The following is an 18628-nucleotide window of genomic DNA, read 5'->3' as shown; positions in this document are numbered from 1 at the left end:
TTAATAAGCCACGTGAGATACGAAAGTTAGCGTACCAGGTCAAGAAATCCCAGGCTTAGGATGACTCAATGTTGACCAGGTCAGTGGGGGGGCAGCAGTCGTCGTGGTAGGCCACGTCCATATGGGCTGTAGAGTCACAGGTTTGAGAGTGTGTGTTTAAAATTTAAAGGGATTACCGGTACCATTTTACAAGCAATTAGTGTTTTACGTACATTCAAATAGGTTGGCATTGGGAAGAGCACCCGACCGTGAACTACATTACTTATCCCAGTTAACTGAGCAAAGGCCGGGAAGAAGTGTTTTACTTAAACAGTATGCCTACTGTATGTTGAAAATGTCCATGTCTTGCTGCTCATGAACTTCCTTCTCAAAACTTTCACTATAAATATAACTCTATGAAATGAGTGAAGAAATAAATGAGTAAAATCCTTAGTAGCCGTAGACACTGATCGTCACTGAACCTTAATTGATGTTCCTTGAAATTTGACTTCTGTATCCACCCTTGTCGAGTGATTTTTTTTTTTTTTTTTTTTTTTTTTTTTTTTTGCATGACTAGCGAGAACAATGTCTATAGAAAGTTGGTCGAGAGGTATCAAGAGACAATACAAAGAGTGTTGAAGTTCTTTCTTTCGTGTTAGAGGTTTGCGTGCTGAAACGATACCTGGGTAGGCTAATTAACGGCTTAATTGTAACCTTTATGAAAAGACTTCATCAGTAATTAGGATTTATTCAAGTTTAATAAGAGCTCGTTTCGGCTCATACTTTCAAAGTAGAAAACTCAGCACCTTTATACTTATAATGACGTAAAGGGCTTCATATTAAACATTTACGAAGTCCAGTTTATTTTAAACTGATTGACTACTGAGTTACGTTCCTCTCCAACAGAAAGTTTATACAGAATAATATTTACAGGTATGTATATAGTGAATAAAAAAGCTCCAGGTTAGTCTGACATTGTGTCAACGCTAGCTTCCCTTCTTCCCGCTATCTATCCTGTACGACTCCTCGTGACAATTCTTGTTGCCTTACAAATACAACTGTATTACTTTTGTGAGACAGGAAACGTTTTCATCTTTCCCGCTTTTTACGAATTTCCTCTTTATTCGATCGACGCAATCGTTCTTCGAAGAATCAGAACTCCCCTTTCGATTAATATTCGGATAACCTTTTAACAGTTTCATGCACGTATTTCCATTCCGGAATGAAAAACCTCTCATTTTAAAAATTAATTGCGATCTTACAACAGTTCACATGTTCTAAAATATATTACAATCATTTTTTTAAAAATTGTAGTGCCCCCATATGAAGGCTCTAAATTTTTCGAAAAATAATAATAAGATAATGTATATACAGAAAAAATTGACCATTTTAACGAATGGTCTATATTACGATGATAAATGTATGTATGTACGTACGTACGTACGTATGTATGTATGTATGTAGTGATTTTTCTGTCAGTACGAAATGGTACGCAGTACCGGTACCTTTTTCTCCAAGTTTTTAAAAAATGAACTGCGATTTATTGACAGAGAATTTCACTAAAATCAAATAAAAATATCTTTATTTTCAAATGAGGTGTCTACCTCGGTGGCAAATGGTACACTAAAATACATTATTGTCAAGCACTAAATTTTAAATTAACAAGAGAAGAAGAAAATTTTCCTAGAATACAATATTATACAGTTTACGCTAAGAATGTTTTCTATTAAACACACAGCTCATCCTTAATAAATGCATATTGTTTACAAAAATTCTACCTATAATATCTCCTGTACTTGCAAACATAGTCAACTCATATACAGTATGTGGAATTACTTCAAACAATACTATACAAGTGGTATAAGATTAAAATTTACATTGCATTTATTTATTTTTATTTATTTATTTATTTATTTATTTATTTATTTATTTATTTATTTATTTATTTATTTATTTATTTATTTATTTATTTTTTACCCATTTTGGAACTTAAGTAGCATGACGACCTGCTGCGTCTTAACCAGAGCCCCTTTTGCCACCACTTTTCACAGTTCCTGAAGGGCCTTCACAGCTACCGTAGCGGTCCCAGGGCCCTTGAAGTCCCCATTGTACTTCACCCACACAGGCAGTCCTCTACTTCGGCTGTCCAAACTCCATAGACCAGGGGATGGAATTAATTTATTCACACACAATTTTTACAATATTTACAATAACCTGCACTGGTCGAATGCCCTCTAACATTTATTTCCTCTGTTGCTGTTTATTCTCTTCTTGAATATCTGTACAGATTTTGGAAAAGGATCAAACACTACCCCTGGTAAACTGTTCCACACCTTCACGCCCTTACCAATGAATGAAAATTTACCCCAGTCGCTTCTGCTAAAATTCCTTCTACTTTTATACTTGTGGTCAGTTCTGCCGACATAATTATTTTCCATATATATACTGTATATTCCAGCAGATGGTACTGTGTCCACGACTTGAATTTTCAGTTTTGACTCTCGCAAGTGGGTACCATGCTTATATGTTTCCGGAAAGAGGAAGTTGTCTTAACTTTCTAATTGTTTCGATGCTGATGATAGTGGTGATTATTTTGATGAAGATGATGATGATGGTGATGATGATGCTTGTTTTTTAAAGGGCCTAACATGTAGATCATCGGCTCCACTAATTGCTTCCATAGTCAGACTATCAGTTGTGTATCCGCTCTACAACATTCAGGTGTTCACGTGAGTTTTGAATAAATCTACCCAAGTAAATCAGTGCAATCATTGTTCAAAATGAGTGAAGTAAGTAGTTACTTTATGTCAATGAGCAAAATAAGGAATACTGAAGAAGTAGAAACTGTCAAATCTACGTGTGATCCTGTAAAAAAATAGCATCGAAAATACACGCGGTGAAGAGGATAAAAAATCAAGACCGAAGATTCACGGAGTCAAAATGAAACAAATTCTGATAATGACTGGCCATACCTTGGACAACTTCGCAAAAGGTGGCTTCTGCGAGACAAAGGAGTGGATAGTGACGAAGATGGTATTTTACAGATGTGGAAGTTGCTGTAATAGCACCTATATGTGAGTTTGGGCAATTTTCTCCCAGAAAAAGATCACAGTATGTATGTGTGTATGTATGTATGTATGAATGTATGTATGTATGTATGTATGTATGTATGTATGTATGTATGTATATATGTATGTATGTATGTATGTATGTAATCACGAAATCAAGAAATAAAAAATGCTACGGACAGAGACGAGAGCGACCAGGCAAGACTATAAAGAGGAAAGGTGGATAACAAGGAAAGAATTCTGCGGAAAAGATGGCGAAAAGGAAAACTGAAGGCTGAAGGAACTTGATGACTGCTATGATGAAAAAGAAGTCAGAAAAATTTTAAAATGCATAAAAGAAATAAACATTGGATGGAGATAAAAAAAATAAATATGTATAGATGCAAGATGTGAAACTAGATAAGTGATCAGGGGAAGATCATCTAGAGGTGGACAGAGTACTATACAGTACTGTTGGAACCAGATCATTTAACTGTGACGGATGTTGAAGAACCATATGGGGTGGTCACTGAGGGAAGTGAACTCATCGGACAATAAGTGGCAGAAGCTATAAGTAAGATGAGCAACCACAGAACACTATGTGAAGATAACTTTTCTAATACATCTTCAAGTATGGAGGCCTGTAACACCTAGAATATATGCAAAGACTGTTAGGAAGACTATTAAGAAGTGAAGAAATGCTGTTGGAGAGGAACAGATATATAAACGTACCTTTGCACCAATTTTACAGAGTTATACCGTTGATAAATATTTGTTTTAAAATATCAGCAGAAGTTATTGCAGGGAAACTGAAAACCTCTGCCGAAAATGTAGTAAAAGAATACCAGTGAAATTTCACGGGAGAAAGAACAAATATGGATCAGATGTACACTCTCAGGTTAAGTCTTGTGAGTACAATGTTAGTAGCAGTATCAAGGAGTGATAGCATCAACGGTAATTACAAGGAATGAAGGAAAAATTAAAGACGACAAAAGATGTACAGTATTCATCATGTAAATAATGTGCTACGGAAGTATGGAATCAGCAACCCCGAGGGAGTCAAGTAGAGGAAATGTAGGAGGAATGGAATGTGCAAAGGTTTGCGTGTATACTCAGCAGGGGCATGAAGGTCTGTGACATTCATAATATCGCTTAAATTTCTCCTGGCTAAAAGAAATGAAAATAGACTGAATGTTTGAGAGAGAAAAATGTTACGTGAAACTTATGGAATAGTCTTTGAAAACGATGGCTGAAAAATGAGGAAAACCACCGAGTCAGACGCTCAGTAACATAGTAAAACTATAGTTAAGTACATCAACGCTCGAGGACTACGATGAGTAGGGTATGGGCGGAGGATGAATGGACATCGTCTTCCTATAAGTTCATAAGATAAAATGTCACAACCAAACACATGTCAAATTGCCATAATCCTCTGTAAGTCTGTTTCTCTTCCTGGCGGTGAGTTTGTATTGCCGCATGTCCCAGGCAACCACATTCATCCACCTCATTTTAGGTCTGACTTTGGTTCTCCGCCCAGGTGCGCTCAGGTTCAATGTCATCAGAGGGTTTTCTTCGAACATGCCGAAACCATCGCAATCAATTTCGTTGTAGCTTATCGGCGATGTCGCGTATGCAAAGGTTCCCTCTCGCATAATGTATTGTTTATTTTGTGATTCCTCGTAAAGCCACTTATCCACCTCAGCATCTTCATTTCGGTCGTCTGGATTGCTCGAATGTGGTTCTGTGTCATGGTCCAGGTCTCACTGCCATAGATCAAGACTGGCCTAATAATGGTCTTGTAGACCGGTACACCGGGCGAGTTGGCCATGCGGTTAGGGGTGCGCAGCTGTGAGCTTGCATCCGGGAGGTAGCGGGTTCGAACACCACTGTCGGCAGCCCTGAAGATGGTTTTCCGTGGTTTCCCATTTTCACACCAGGAAAATGCTGGGGTTGTACCTTAAATAAGGCCACGAGCGCTTCCTTCGCATTCCTAGGCCTTACCTATCCCATCGTCGCCATAAGACCTATCTATGTCCGTGCGACGTATAACAAATAGCAAAGAAAAGAAGGATACCGGCACTTGTATACTTTCAACTTGGCAGGCATTCTTTCGTCATATATGACATGAGTTACTTCCCGCTACTTGAGCCAGGTGCTTAAAGAAATTACTCCGCTGAAAACCAGAGGCCAGCCACTCCGTGGTTCGTCCAAGACTAAAAACCCTGGGGATGGGAGCAGTAGAATAATATCGACGGTATGCCCTGCCTGCCAGAAGAGGCGACTAAAAGGGGCCCAAGGTTCTTAACTTGGTAGTGTGGGTTGTTGACCACGAGGCTCATAGCTGAATTCTGGCATTGCTTCCACTTATTTATGCCAGGCCCCTCACTATCATCTATGTTATCCGACCTCCCTTGGTCAAAACGTCTTCTTTTCTTTTCTCTTCCGACCCAATTGTGGCTCTTCTCTTTCTCATTTTTCGAAATGTCGGACTCCTTCCATTATTTCCTCTCTGATGAGTGTTAAATAGAGGATGGTTGTACTTCCTCTTAAAACAATAACCACCTCCAAGACTAGGATGGATAAATGGCGTAGAATGAATGGATTTGCGGAAATTAGGAATACGAATTTGGAGGAGACTGGCAACATCTAGAGAAGAATGCCTTACTCTGGTGGTCGAATCTACAAGGGTTGTTATCCCGAGGAAATAAAATTATATGTATGTATGTATGTATGTATGTATGTATGTATGTATGTATGTATGTATGTATGTTTTTTTTTGCTAGGGGCTTTACGTCGCACCGACACAGATAGGTCTTATGGCGACGATGGGATAGGAAAGGCCTAGGAGTTGGAAGGAAGCGGCCGTGGCCTTAATTAAGGTACAGCCCCAGCATTTGCCTGGTGTGAAAATGGGAAACCACGGAAAACCATTTTCAGGGCTGCCGATAGTGGGATTCGAACCTACTATCTCCCGGATGATGTATGTATGTATGTATGTATGTATGTATGTATGTATGTATGTATGTGTGTGTGTGTATGTATATACTGTGTTTGTAAAAGTGGACGGACCGACCCAGTATATACTGGTAAAGCATGGAGATTAAAATGTTAGTAAAAATCTTAACGTACAAATTCTGATTGTAAAGTATTTTTCTTATTTATTTTACTCGCTTCCTCCCGCAGAACAAACTGTCATACCGTAAAAGTTGTACATCGGTATATAAACAGTTGGAATTCAATTCTTAACCATTTCAGTAACTTTTTGTCTTTCTGTTTATATATCGTGATAAATATCTAAATAATCTCTCGGTGTATTTAATCATATTTATTGTATTTGATTTCTACGTCTGCTCCTTTAGCTCGCACGGCTAGAAATAAATAGGGATATATAAATTGGGCAACATATATAAAGTAGTTCAACATTCTCCAAAGTACATGACATTAGAAAAATTCGTAGAATGTAATTTATTCAGTAATAATTGACAATACTGTCCAGTATTTAGTTGGCATAAGCTGTATGAATAAATTTTGACGCCTATTTTTGGCGCTGTTTGTCATACTTGCAGTAAGTCCATATATTGGTTCTTTTCTCAATTTTTCTTTTCTACTCTTACAGAGAAGCCATTCTCTCGGAACCTCCTTCTTCGTCGAAGTTCACCGCTGCAGTGGTGAGTAATGTATACACCCACAATAGCAACTTCCACGTGAATATCTTTTATTAATTTGTTGATGTTTTACATAGTAGTTTTTGAATTTTCTTCATGAAACGTTTTTTATTTACGGTGTTGTATACTTGTTAAAAACAAATATTACTCTTTATGTATTTATTTCTGTTTCATTTTGCGTCGCCATGCAATAATTTCTTCACAGCCGGAGGATAATTTTCGCCTAGATGAGAAGCAAATGGAATATAATTTAAATTTGTTAAGCTGACGCAATAAGAAATCGTAGTAAATTCTTGTCTTTACATTCCCCTCGGTAGAACAATTAGTTTTTAGGTACACTTCAAAGGGAAATTAACTGTACGTACCTTTTCATCTATATAGCACCCTTCCTTCCATTCTTAAAATAATATCCGACAGGTCAAGGAATAAATCCCATTCCTTGAACAGGGCGGTTAATAATATATTTTAACCTCCACTTTCGAGTTTTAGACTCACGAAATATTGAAGAGGATACATACCAGCAAAAATACGGTAGTGTGGGAGTAACAATGTGTTGATCAAAGCGTAGTAACTTATACTGCGTAAGTTTATATATTCATACATTGACATTGCTAAGCCTTGTCGTAGATTCATTGCCGTTCTGGTAAAATTGTAAAAATGTACTAATGAATATCCGTCGGCAGTCAACGTTTAGCTATATCTTCTGTGTAGGAAATTATAACCCACAAAAATATTATTCGACATTATTATGACCTGTTCTCTTCGACATTACCATTGATCCATGGATCACAACTATCAAATATCAAGACATAGAGTTATGGAAATATGCTGAAAAGAATACGAATGTGTTAAAGAAAAGATGAAAGTCAACATGAAATAACTCACCGGCCCAGAAGCAGGAGAGAGATTGAAAGAAGGAATCGATAAGGAGAAAATAATAATCCGTGAATCAGATGCGCGAGATGATGAACGGGAAGCAAAAGAAAGGAATAGAAATCGAAAAGTGAAGTGAAAAGAAAAATACAGCAAATTTGGTGTAAGAGACGTTGTCGAGTATTATTATTATTATTATTATTATTATTATTATTATTATTATTATTATTATTATTATTATTATTATTATTATTATTATTATTATTATTATTATTATTATTCAAATGTACTGCAATATGCACATATCCCCGCGTAAGGTCTGTTTGTAATAAATTGAAATTGTTTATAAAACAATAAACATTCGCTGTTTCGGCAACATTCGTTAAAAAAGCACATCGATCGATAGCACTGATATATGAAAGAAAGTTCGCAGTAAAACATTAACAGTAGCAATAATAAAAAACAATAATAAATTACACAACACTTACAGACAAACACAAGCCAAGATGAGGTATACAAACAACATTATTATAGACTGCTATGATTTACAGCGTTTAGTCTGAACACTCTGTAAATTTACAAAACGCCTCAGCAAGCCTCTGTTTGAAATTAACCCTGTCAGGATGAGTGGCTCAGACGGATGAGACGCTGGCCTTCTGACACCAACTTGGCAGGTTCGATCCTGGCTCACCGAGCTCGATAGCTGCAGTCGCTTAAGTGCGGCCAGTATCCAGTAACCTGGAGATAGTTGGTTCGAGCCCCACTGTCGGCAGCCCTGAAGATGGTTTTCCGTGGTTTCCCATTTTCACACCAGGCAAATGCCGGGTCTGTACCTTAATTAAGGCCACGGCCGCTTCCTTCCCATTCCTAGGCCTTTCCTATCCCATCGTCGCCATAAGACATATCTGTGTCGGTGCGACGTAAAGCAAATAGCAGAAAAAATAATAAAAAATGATCCTGGCTCAGTCCGGTGGTATTTGAAGGTACTCAAATACGTCAGCCTCGTGTCGGTAGATTTACTGGCACGTAAATGAGCTCCTGGGGGACTAAATTCCGGCACCTTAGCGTCTCCGAAAACCATAACAGTAGTTAGTGGGACGTAAAGAAAATAACATTATTATTATTATTATTCTCGTTTCGGTCTTCTATGGACCACGTTATTTCAACTTCTTCCTCCTGCCATACTTCACATTTGCCCAGTGTTCCCGCATTCTTCTTCAGTGAGCATCCCTCCGTTCTTCGGTCCACTTCTTGCTGGTTTTCATTTTGGGTTTTGGCTGAAAACTCTGCACTTCCCAAGTTTCTTCTTCAAAGAGTCACGTTCCAAGATGTCCGTATGTGAGATCCCCAATTCTTGTAGGTCTTTTTCCACCTGTATAAATCAGATCCCTTTGGTTTTCTTTCCCGCAAAGTAGGCACAGATTCGTTTGGATAATCTTCCGGAGCTCATCCGTATCAAGTGGCCATAGAAAGAGATTCTCCTTTTGTATATGGTGTCCGTTACCTTCTCCACGTGTAGATATAGTTCATTGTGTCGGCTTCTGTACTCTCCTTGTTCTTTGACCGGGCTCAGGATCTTCTTTAAAATCTTTGACTTCCTGTTGTTCTGCTAGGCCTTTCTTATTCATCGCAAGGCATTCTGATGCATATAGCGCCTTCGGTCGAATAACAATACAGTAGTGCCTGAGTTTGGCCTTGAACGACACTGATCGTTTATTGTAGATGTCTTTGGTTAGATGGCAAGCCATTTCCATTTTGTTGATCCTTGACACGAAAGCTTCCTTTTCACGAATGCTGGGCTCTATCCACTCACCCAGGTATTTGAATGTCTCTGCCTTCTTTATTTTTCCTTCGTTGACTTTTAAGTTCTGTGAGTGCTGACTCGATATTCGTTATGAACTGTGATTTCTCAAACGAAACCTGAATCCGTGCCTTTGCTTCTTGCTTCTGTAATTGACTGATTTGTTGTATGGCCGTGTCAGGAGAATTAGAGAGGATTGCAAGCTTATCTGCGAAGGCTAAACAGTCAATTGTCAGGTCCTTGTTCTTACAACCTAGTCCGACCCCATTCTCTACACCTTCCTTACACATTTCTTTACGCCACTCGCGAATGATTTTCTCGTCAACACAGTCGAATAGCGGAAGTGAGAGTTCATCTCCCTGCCCTACCCCAGTCCGTATTACGAAGGACTCTGAAATCTCTCCCCTGAATTTCACTTTGGAGGTCATGTCCAACAGGGTATTTTGAATTATTGTTCTTGTCTTATTATCTAAACCCAATTCTTTTAGAACCTGGATCAGGGTACTTCGATCCAGCGAGTCGTCAGCCTTCTTACGAATTTCTTACTTCTCAGTTTCATGTACGATATAATTGATTTTAGATTCGTGATTTGCTCAACACAAGATCACCCTTTTCTAAACCCGCCTTGGTATTATCCCAGTTGCTGATCTAGTTATGCTTCAGTTCTAGTTTGAATCGTGTAACGAGAGGAGTGATATGCCACGATAGTTGTTTACGCCCGCTTTGTCACATTGCTTGTGCAGGGGGTGAATCAGAGCCGAGGTCCTGTCACTTGGCAGTTTCTCTGTTTTCCACTCCCCCGGGTGATATCCGTAAACTTGTCAACTGCTTTATCATCTGCATATTTCCAAAGCTCGGCAACTATTGAATCCTCACTTGGTCCTTTATTGTTCCTAAGTTATTGAAAGATCTGCCTAATTTCTTCTCTGGTTGGTGGACTTGAGTCTGGATTAACGGGCATAATTTCTTGGAAAGAAAATTTTGATGTCGAAATCCCACAGTTGAGGAGGGACTCAAAGTATTTCGCCAGGATCTACAGTTGTCTTTGTCAATGTAAGTAACTTTCCCATCGGAATTCCTAAAGTGAAAACTAGGTGGTGTGTATTTACTGAGATTTTGCTTGAAGGTTTTGTAGAAGTCGCGAGTGTTGTTCTTTTTTGAAATATTGGTCTATCTGTGCCAAATTATTTTTGTGGAATGCTCGTTTTACCCTGAGCATGGTTTTGTCAGCTTGGTTTGTCGTGATCAGGAACCTCTCTCTGTTTTCTTCGTTCTTCCCTTTGTTCCATCACAGCCAGGCAAGTCGCCTTTGGTTTGTGAGATCTTCGCATTCATTGCTCCACCAAGGATGCTTCCTCGATTTTTTCAGTGGGATGGTTTCTTTTGCCGTTTCAACTATGGCTTCTTCGAGTTATTCCCAATGTTGTGGCTCACATGATTCAAGTTTCTGACTGAATTCTCTTTGAGACCTTAGTTTTTCCCCACCAAACCTGTTGATCTTTCTTCCCTGAAATCTCTTGGTGGATCTTGGAATAAGCTTCATTTTTATCTTTGAGAGATAGTGATCAAAGTCAAGTTTTGCGCTTCTTAAGTCTTTTGAATTCTAGATTTCTCTTTGAGATTTACTAGAAATAGCAACTTGGTCAATTTGGAATTCGCCGAGATGGGAATTTGGGGATGGTCCAAGTTTTCTGTTTCTAAGGAAGGCGTTTGAAAGCAGTTGACTTCATAACTAGGTTGAACGCCATGCACAACTCTACAAGCCTTTATCCATTGTAGTTTGTCCTCCTGTGGACCGGATAGTCTTCAACAATACTCTTGAACTTCTTTTCCTTTCCGAGCTGAGCATTGAAGTCTCCGAGAAAGATGATTGTGTGTTCTTTAGGAATCTTGGATAGAATATCTTCAAGCTCCTCCCAGAAGATTTCGGTTCCTTGAAGGTCCGTCCTGTTAGCTTGATTAATTAGCGCATGGACGTTATTATTATTATTATTATTATTATTATTATTATTATTATTATTATTATTATTATTATTATTATTATTATTATTATTATTATTATTATTATTATAATATAATTCGCTGGGGCCATCAAGGACCACGTTAAGTCTTATTGCATTTGACACTGAACTTGGCCTTCTTTAGAGCCCAAATTTCCCTCATTCTTTGTGAGTGGTCCTGCTTACGCTCCTCTGTCCAAGGGGCACCGTGTCTTCTCTTCGGTTGCTCGTCTCGGTTTAGCCCGTTCGTCAATATTTTCTTGTAGAAGAGATCTCTGTTAAGGGCGTCTTCAGCTGAGATATGTAGCCTTTGCAGATCTTCTTTGGTATTTCTAAACCAGGGAATTGTGGTTTTGGGATTTGAATCAATGAAGTGAAAGATATCTTTAGTTAACTTTCTTCCATCCATTCTTTTCAGATGACCGTAAAATCGTGCCCGTCTTTTCTGATTGTGTCGGTAATGTTTTCTATTTTGCTGTAGACTTCCTCGTTGGATCTCTTTTGATGGATTCCATTTCTGTACTTTGATCCCAAGATACCCCTCACAATTTTGCGTCATTTTTTTCTCCAGTTCTTCAAGGAGTCCTTTGTTGGCATTTAGAGACAGGGTTTCGGCTGCATATAGAACTACTGGCTTCAGAACTGTTTCATAGTGATGTACCTTGGTGTTTTGGGAAAGGCATTTTTGTTGTAGATTGTGCGGGATGTTTTGTAGGCTATTTCCAGTTTGCGTATTCGCGATCGTTCTCATTACTTTCATGTATATTTCTTCAAACTTATGACAGAATATCATGAGTCCATCTAGCTTTCATTCCCGTAAAATGGAGTTGACTTCCTCCTTACAGGATACTGTGGGTATATATTGAACCCTGTCATGGGTTCAATATTTACCAGATATTGTAATAGGAATTGAACCATGGCTGAGGATGGATATTATAGGTACGGACCTTTTCTCACGGACCTGGAATATTTGATACCGAGACAGGTTAGGAACGATATGAAGAGCAGTATTCATGCTGGTTAAAGAAATATTTGTAAGCTACGGAAAGGTTAAGGATTAGAAACATGGCACTCCAGGTGCAAGACTTATCTCTAAAGATAATAGGCAGCTTGATGTTTTTAGGAATGTACAGATCTGGTAAGGCTGGCACTGATACTGATGCGGAATTACTTGATAAGGTATATAGGGAACGACACAGAATGGTACGTTGCTGTAACGGGTGATTTGAACTTACCAAATGTTACCTAGCAAAGGAATGTGAACTACAGAAAGCTTGACCAACAAATGTTAAGTACGTTAATATGGGAAGGGAAGCTGAATCAAAAAGTGATAGAGACAACTAGAGGGAAGAAATTTACTACACCTGGTGGTGATGATACCAAATTCTGACTATTGAAAAACTGAAGTGATAGATGGTGTAAGGGATCATGAAGCTGTCTTTGTCGTAGATATACATTTGATATAAAGAAATGTCATAAAAGTAGGAATATTAGGCAATACTACATGTTTGATACGGGAGACGTACGAGAATTTTTAAAACTACATCAATGGAAAATGGTAAATAAAAAGCCTATGGGTTGGGTTTAAATCAGTTTCTAAAGAGTGTGAAAACAGGAATGTACATTTAAAATTGTAAAGAATGGCAAGGACATATTATAATAAAACGGGAAAAAGGGCTTAAGAAGGAGGTGCATATTATAAAGAAATAGAGTTAGGAATATTTGCAGGAGTAAAGAGAGATGAAGGGGTTAAAAGAAAATTGAATTTAGCAAAAATGTTAGCTGAGGATAGCATTGGAATCCATATGAAGTTTAGGAAGCAACGGACGGTTATGCATATATACTATTAGGAAGAAAAATATTCCAGAAAGGACATTCCAGGGATCATTAAAAAGTAAGGGGAGTGTGTGTGTGAGGACTTACAGAAGGCAGAAGTATTCAGTCAGCAGTATGCAAAGGTAGTTGGATATAAGGATGATGTCCAGGTAGAGGAGGTGAATAATACTGGTGAATTACTGAAATTTACCTATGATAAAATTTCAAAATTTGAAAGCTAGAATAGCACGTGGGATGTATAAGATTTCGGGAGATATATTAAAGAATATGGGTTGTAATATAGAGACATGTCTGAAATACTTATTTGATTACTGTTTGGATGAACGAACGATACAAAATTAATGGAAAGTTACAATGATAGCGCCGGTGTACATGGAATAGGGTTATAATCATAAAGCGGATAATTGCAGGCCAGTCAGCTTGAAATGTGTTGTTGGTAAGCTCGGTGAAAGCATTCGTTCATATTACATTAGACACGTTTGCGAAAAAGACTAACTGGGTTTATAGAAAGCGATTCGGGTTTACGAAAGGTTATTCCAGTGAGGCTCAACTGCAGGATTCCAGTAAGATATAGCAGATATTTCAGATTTAGGAGACCAAATGGACTGTATAGCTATTGATCTATACCAAGCTTTTGTTGGGGTACATAATTGGAAATGAGGTTATTGGACAGGGCAAAAGAGTCGTTGAATGGTTGATTAAATATGTAGAAATATAGAAATCAGAGAATTAGAGTTGGTGAAATGCTATCTGATCCTGTAATGAATAAGAAGGTGGTCCTACAGGGCAGTATTATTTGATCTTCATGTTTTCTTGTATAGGTATATACTGCACTCGCCCCCTACCTATAATCTCTCCAACGAAAAATCTACAGGGTCCTTAATAGGGTATAAATAAAATAGGCAACAAACTCTTATAACTTAGCGGCATAAAGAGTAGGAGAATACGGGTGTCATAACTACAATCGAATGAAAACAATATTTTAAATTTTAAAATAAAAGATGTTTATTATACTTCTGATGATGTTGAAAAATGACGCAAATATACAAGGCGAATACTTAATCGAATTTCATAAAATTAAACTTTGGATACGTTGTGCATTGTTCAAGCTTTGGGAATAAGACCGAGTGTAACCATTCAAGAAGAATCTATTTGATGACTTCACGTGTGTGGAATATTAAGTATTAACCACTGAAGCTAATCCCAATTTTACTGGGCAAACAAAGCCATGGTACTCAAATATAGACAAATCTGAGTGACGCCTAATCTAACATTAGCAAATTTCCCATTGGAATAACCTTAAGAAATATAACATAAACAAATACAAATTTCGGATGCGTTGGGTACAAATCGAACCCCTCCCCCATATATACACGAACCTGTCGCACCATTGGTCGACACCAATGCCGATCTGAATGAGATCACAATACAATAAACACGTAAACACTCAAGAGAAAAGAAATTATTTACACAACACAGATGAACGTCTACCACCAGTCCCAACATTTGTGGGTCTGCCAGTTGCACATCCAGAGCCAAATCAGGGATCTTCGTCGTTTGCAGAGGGCCTGAATTCCCTACTATTAAATTTTAGATGCATGAAAGCAATTAAGAAAAAGGAATCGGGTTATTGATTTCTGACATTTATTTAAGTCGGCTGAGGAAATGAATCAATTATCACTCCACACAGGAACAGTACTAGAAACTTTTACATGTCACAATGCGGACCACGATTTCACGGTGTGGAGACGCAATCACACACAAAAAATATACACAAATCACAATCTTAGAGACAAGCCTCCGTTCATTCACCCTCTCGGCCGTAGGTGTGGAAAATGGGACATAACTTTACGCTGTCAAGTGAAGACCAATTCGTCCCTTTAAATATCACTTTCTACCATCAATTCGCTTCATATACTAACGCACTCATTTCATAGAGGTGATTCATAATTAATTTCTCATTAATTCACATGTGTCCACCCACAATCTGACATCGAAAATTCTGCTGGCTGCGACAGCTACTTCAAAAAGCCATAGTCCTAGGCAATGGAAATCTTCAGTATCTATGGCACAGACACACACACACAGTTAATACCCGTTCCGTTCGTCTGTGTCACCGCGCACTAATCGACCCGATCTTTGATTCAATGTCCCGGAATCAAATATATTAATACAGGGTAATTTTAATTGTATCATACAGCTTATTGGTAACACGACTCCGAATTAACCCCTGTATCACTGCTCATTATAGTGATGCTTATACTATTACCCATTTCCCTTCATTGTCTCGGGCGACGGCGGTAACAATAATAATTCTATGAGCTCAACTTAATTGTTCAAAAATTGTCAGACTAATTCCAACGCGCACTTAATTATGTCCCCTTTCTTAGTTCCACTCATATATTACTTGAATTAATGCGTTTCGTCGTTTCGACTATTCTCTGCATTAAAAGTTCCCACACAAAGTGGACATTAGCCCGATATTGGCACACATCTGTCCCTCACGAGATAAAAACACGGGCTACCCCGAAGTGACGCTTCCCAAACTTTATATTAGCTGAGACGCTTAACCCTCTCAAATTTCCTATACACCCTATTCTCAGTGTATTTGAGGTGCAATAGTGCAATAATCATGTGACCAGTGATCTTATAATATGGTTAAGACTCGCTTAGACGAAATCTGATCGCAGAATACCCTGTAATGAATAAATAACGGTCTTCAATATTCAGCTCACTCACAGGATTCTCCCACCGGGCGAGTTAGCCTTGCGGTTAGGGGCGCGCAGCTGTGAGCTCGCATCCGGGAGATAGTGGTTTCGAATCCCACTGTCGGCAGCTCTGAAGATGGTTTTCCGTGGTTTCCCATTTTCACACTAGACAAATACTGGGGCTGTACCTTAATTAAGGCCACGGCCGCTTCCTTCCCATTCCTAGGCCTTTCCTGCTCCATCGTCGCCATAAGACCTGTCTGTGTCGGTGCGGCGTAAAGCAAATAACAGGATTTTCCCTGTCAAGTTGGCGACAAGTCATTTAATACAATACCTCTGTAACTTTTCACTGTTATGTAATCACATATTCCTTCTTCTTTTAACAGAAGATTATCACCATAAAGGACGTCACACACTCTAAATAAATTTACAAATCACTGACAGCTCTTTTGAATCGTTGTACAGTGCAGTATTATTAAAATCGTTAATTCCTTTAATGCAGAAAACGAAGTTGGCCAAGCTGTTTTAAAAATGGTTCCAAGATTATGATGCTAACGACTTTTGGTGGGTATAACTTCTCCCTTATTTTCATCCAGGGAATCCCTAGCTCTGCTTGGGGAAAAATACATTCTAGCCACTCCCCTGGCGTTCCAAGCTTTGAATTCCCGCGAACTTTCTCCCATACAAAGAAACGTGCGTCCGCTTGATCAATAGTCCTTGGTTCATTGCCCTGTCGGTTACAATACAGGTTGGTCGGAAAGAACGTGAACCGGGCATATGAGCGTAAGGAGTTAGGTCATAGTGATAAAAATAATGTGATATCTCTCAAATTTTATCAGCGGCTGAAGTTAGCCAATCAGATCGCTTCGCGGGCGAATTGAAGTATCTTAAGACATGTTCGACTCGTCAGTTCTGCAGCTACTTTTCCCTCAATACACCCCGAGGGGCGAGCTGCACTAGCGGCCTATAATGAATGTTAAATGAATGAATGTTAAATGAATCTTACCAGTCTCTATAATGAGAAATAAGGACAGACATACATGTGTTAAAGTACCGCATCCAGATTACTAGTAATCTCAGACCGATTGACTTCGAGAAGACTTTTCCAGACAAGTACAGCAAGTAAATCATACTCATATAACATGAAATGTATTAAATTAGAGTGTTATTTATGTTCGATGTCATGTTACATACGGGCTACAAGATTGAAGACTGTATATATTTTAAGTAATACATTTCTAGACTAAGGACTATCAGCTACTAACAAGAAGCAACTTGCGTAGAAATGTGTGAGTACGTGTGTGTAATTACTTGAAGGTCACTCCAAGATTATGTGATACGTCGTGCCGACTCTCCTCTGTTAAATAAGTTGATGAAGTGTTAAACGCGCTGCTCTAAATTTGGTAGGACCCATGGATATTTTTTGCAGGGCGGGACTGCGTATTGAATATCATGAATGCATAGACATAGAGGTACTCAACGAAATCACCATAACTAAATGAATATCTTTTTTTAGGGCCGCGTATTGCAAAGTTTTACTTGACTGCTTCGTGTTAAACAACGGGTATTTACCAAGGGTATATTTTGTTGCACGCTAAGATCATACCACACAGGTAGCCGAACTAACTTTTTATTTTATTTTTACATATTTTCCATCCCTTCTTCCGCTCAAGTGTTTGCCGAACCCTACCACCACTAAGAATCCGAACCCTGACTCTTCTAGAATAGTCAGAGCACAATAAAAATGGAACCTTTGAACTTGAGCTCTACACAATCTACTATTCTACACACAGTGGTTACAGTCGATCACAAGTTCACAGATAAAGACCTCAGAGTCTCTAGCAAATTTCGCTACCAGGCTTCCTGACGGGGACTTCAACCCACGTCCTTCTGAGAGAACCGAGCGTGTCTTTACCACCTCACCTAGGCAGCACTAAAATATTATTCACAATGACTAAATCATTGCATCTCAATGTCACTCTAATATTCGAAACTGAGATTTAAATCATAGCCTTGAAAATATGTCTTGCTTTGAGATTGCTGTATGTAGAACTATGTGCGTCAGCTGTCGCCTCTAGATTCGCTGGACGGTAGTAAGCAGATTGTTAACTTTGGCGCTAATTAGTGAGTATTGCAACGACATTGCAAAGTAAGCAACTCTTTACATATTCTGATCTCCGCATACTAACTGTATTAGTAATCTAGCGAGACGAAACCCGTGTAACTATTAGCTCATAAAAGCTATTTGCCTCCGTGTCCTCAAGTGCCGTTTAGCCCTGTAGCCTATACGTACTCTCTAACCTGCATGTGCCCAGTAGCTATTAGAGTCCATGGATAAATTGTTATCGTGCTGGCCTTTGGTCACAGGGATCCCGGGTTCGATTCCTGGCAGGATCGGGAATTTTAACCTTCATTGGTTAATTTCGCTGGCAATGGGGCTGGGTATATATGTCGTCTTCATCATCATTTCATCCTCATCACGACGCGCAGGTCGCTTACGGGAGTCAAATCAAAAGACCTGCATCTGGTGAGCCGAACTTGTCCTCGCACACTCCCGGCACTAAAATCCATACGCCATTTTTTCAGCTATTAGAGAACACTAGAGCTTTAATCTATGAGACTTTTAGCCCTTATAAGCCCTTTATCCCAGTAGTGCCTTTAATACCTTTTACCCTATTAGCCCTTTATCCCATGTGAGGCCTTTAGCCCGTTGACCTGC

The sequence above is a fragment of the Anabrus simplex genome, chromosome 1, assembly GCF_040414725.1.
Source record: "Anabrus simplex isolate iqAnaSimp1 chromosome 1, ASM4041472v1, whole genome shotgun sequence".
NCBI lineage: Eukaryota > Metazoa > Arthropoda > Insecta > Orthoptera > Tettigoniidae > Anabrus > Anabrus simplex.
Note: the sequence above shows the minus strand (reverse complement) of the source record.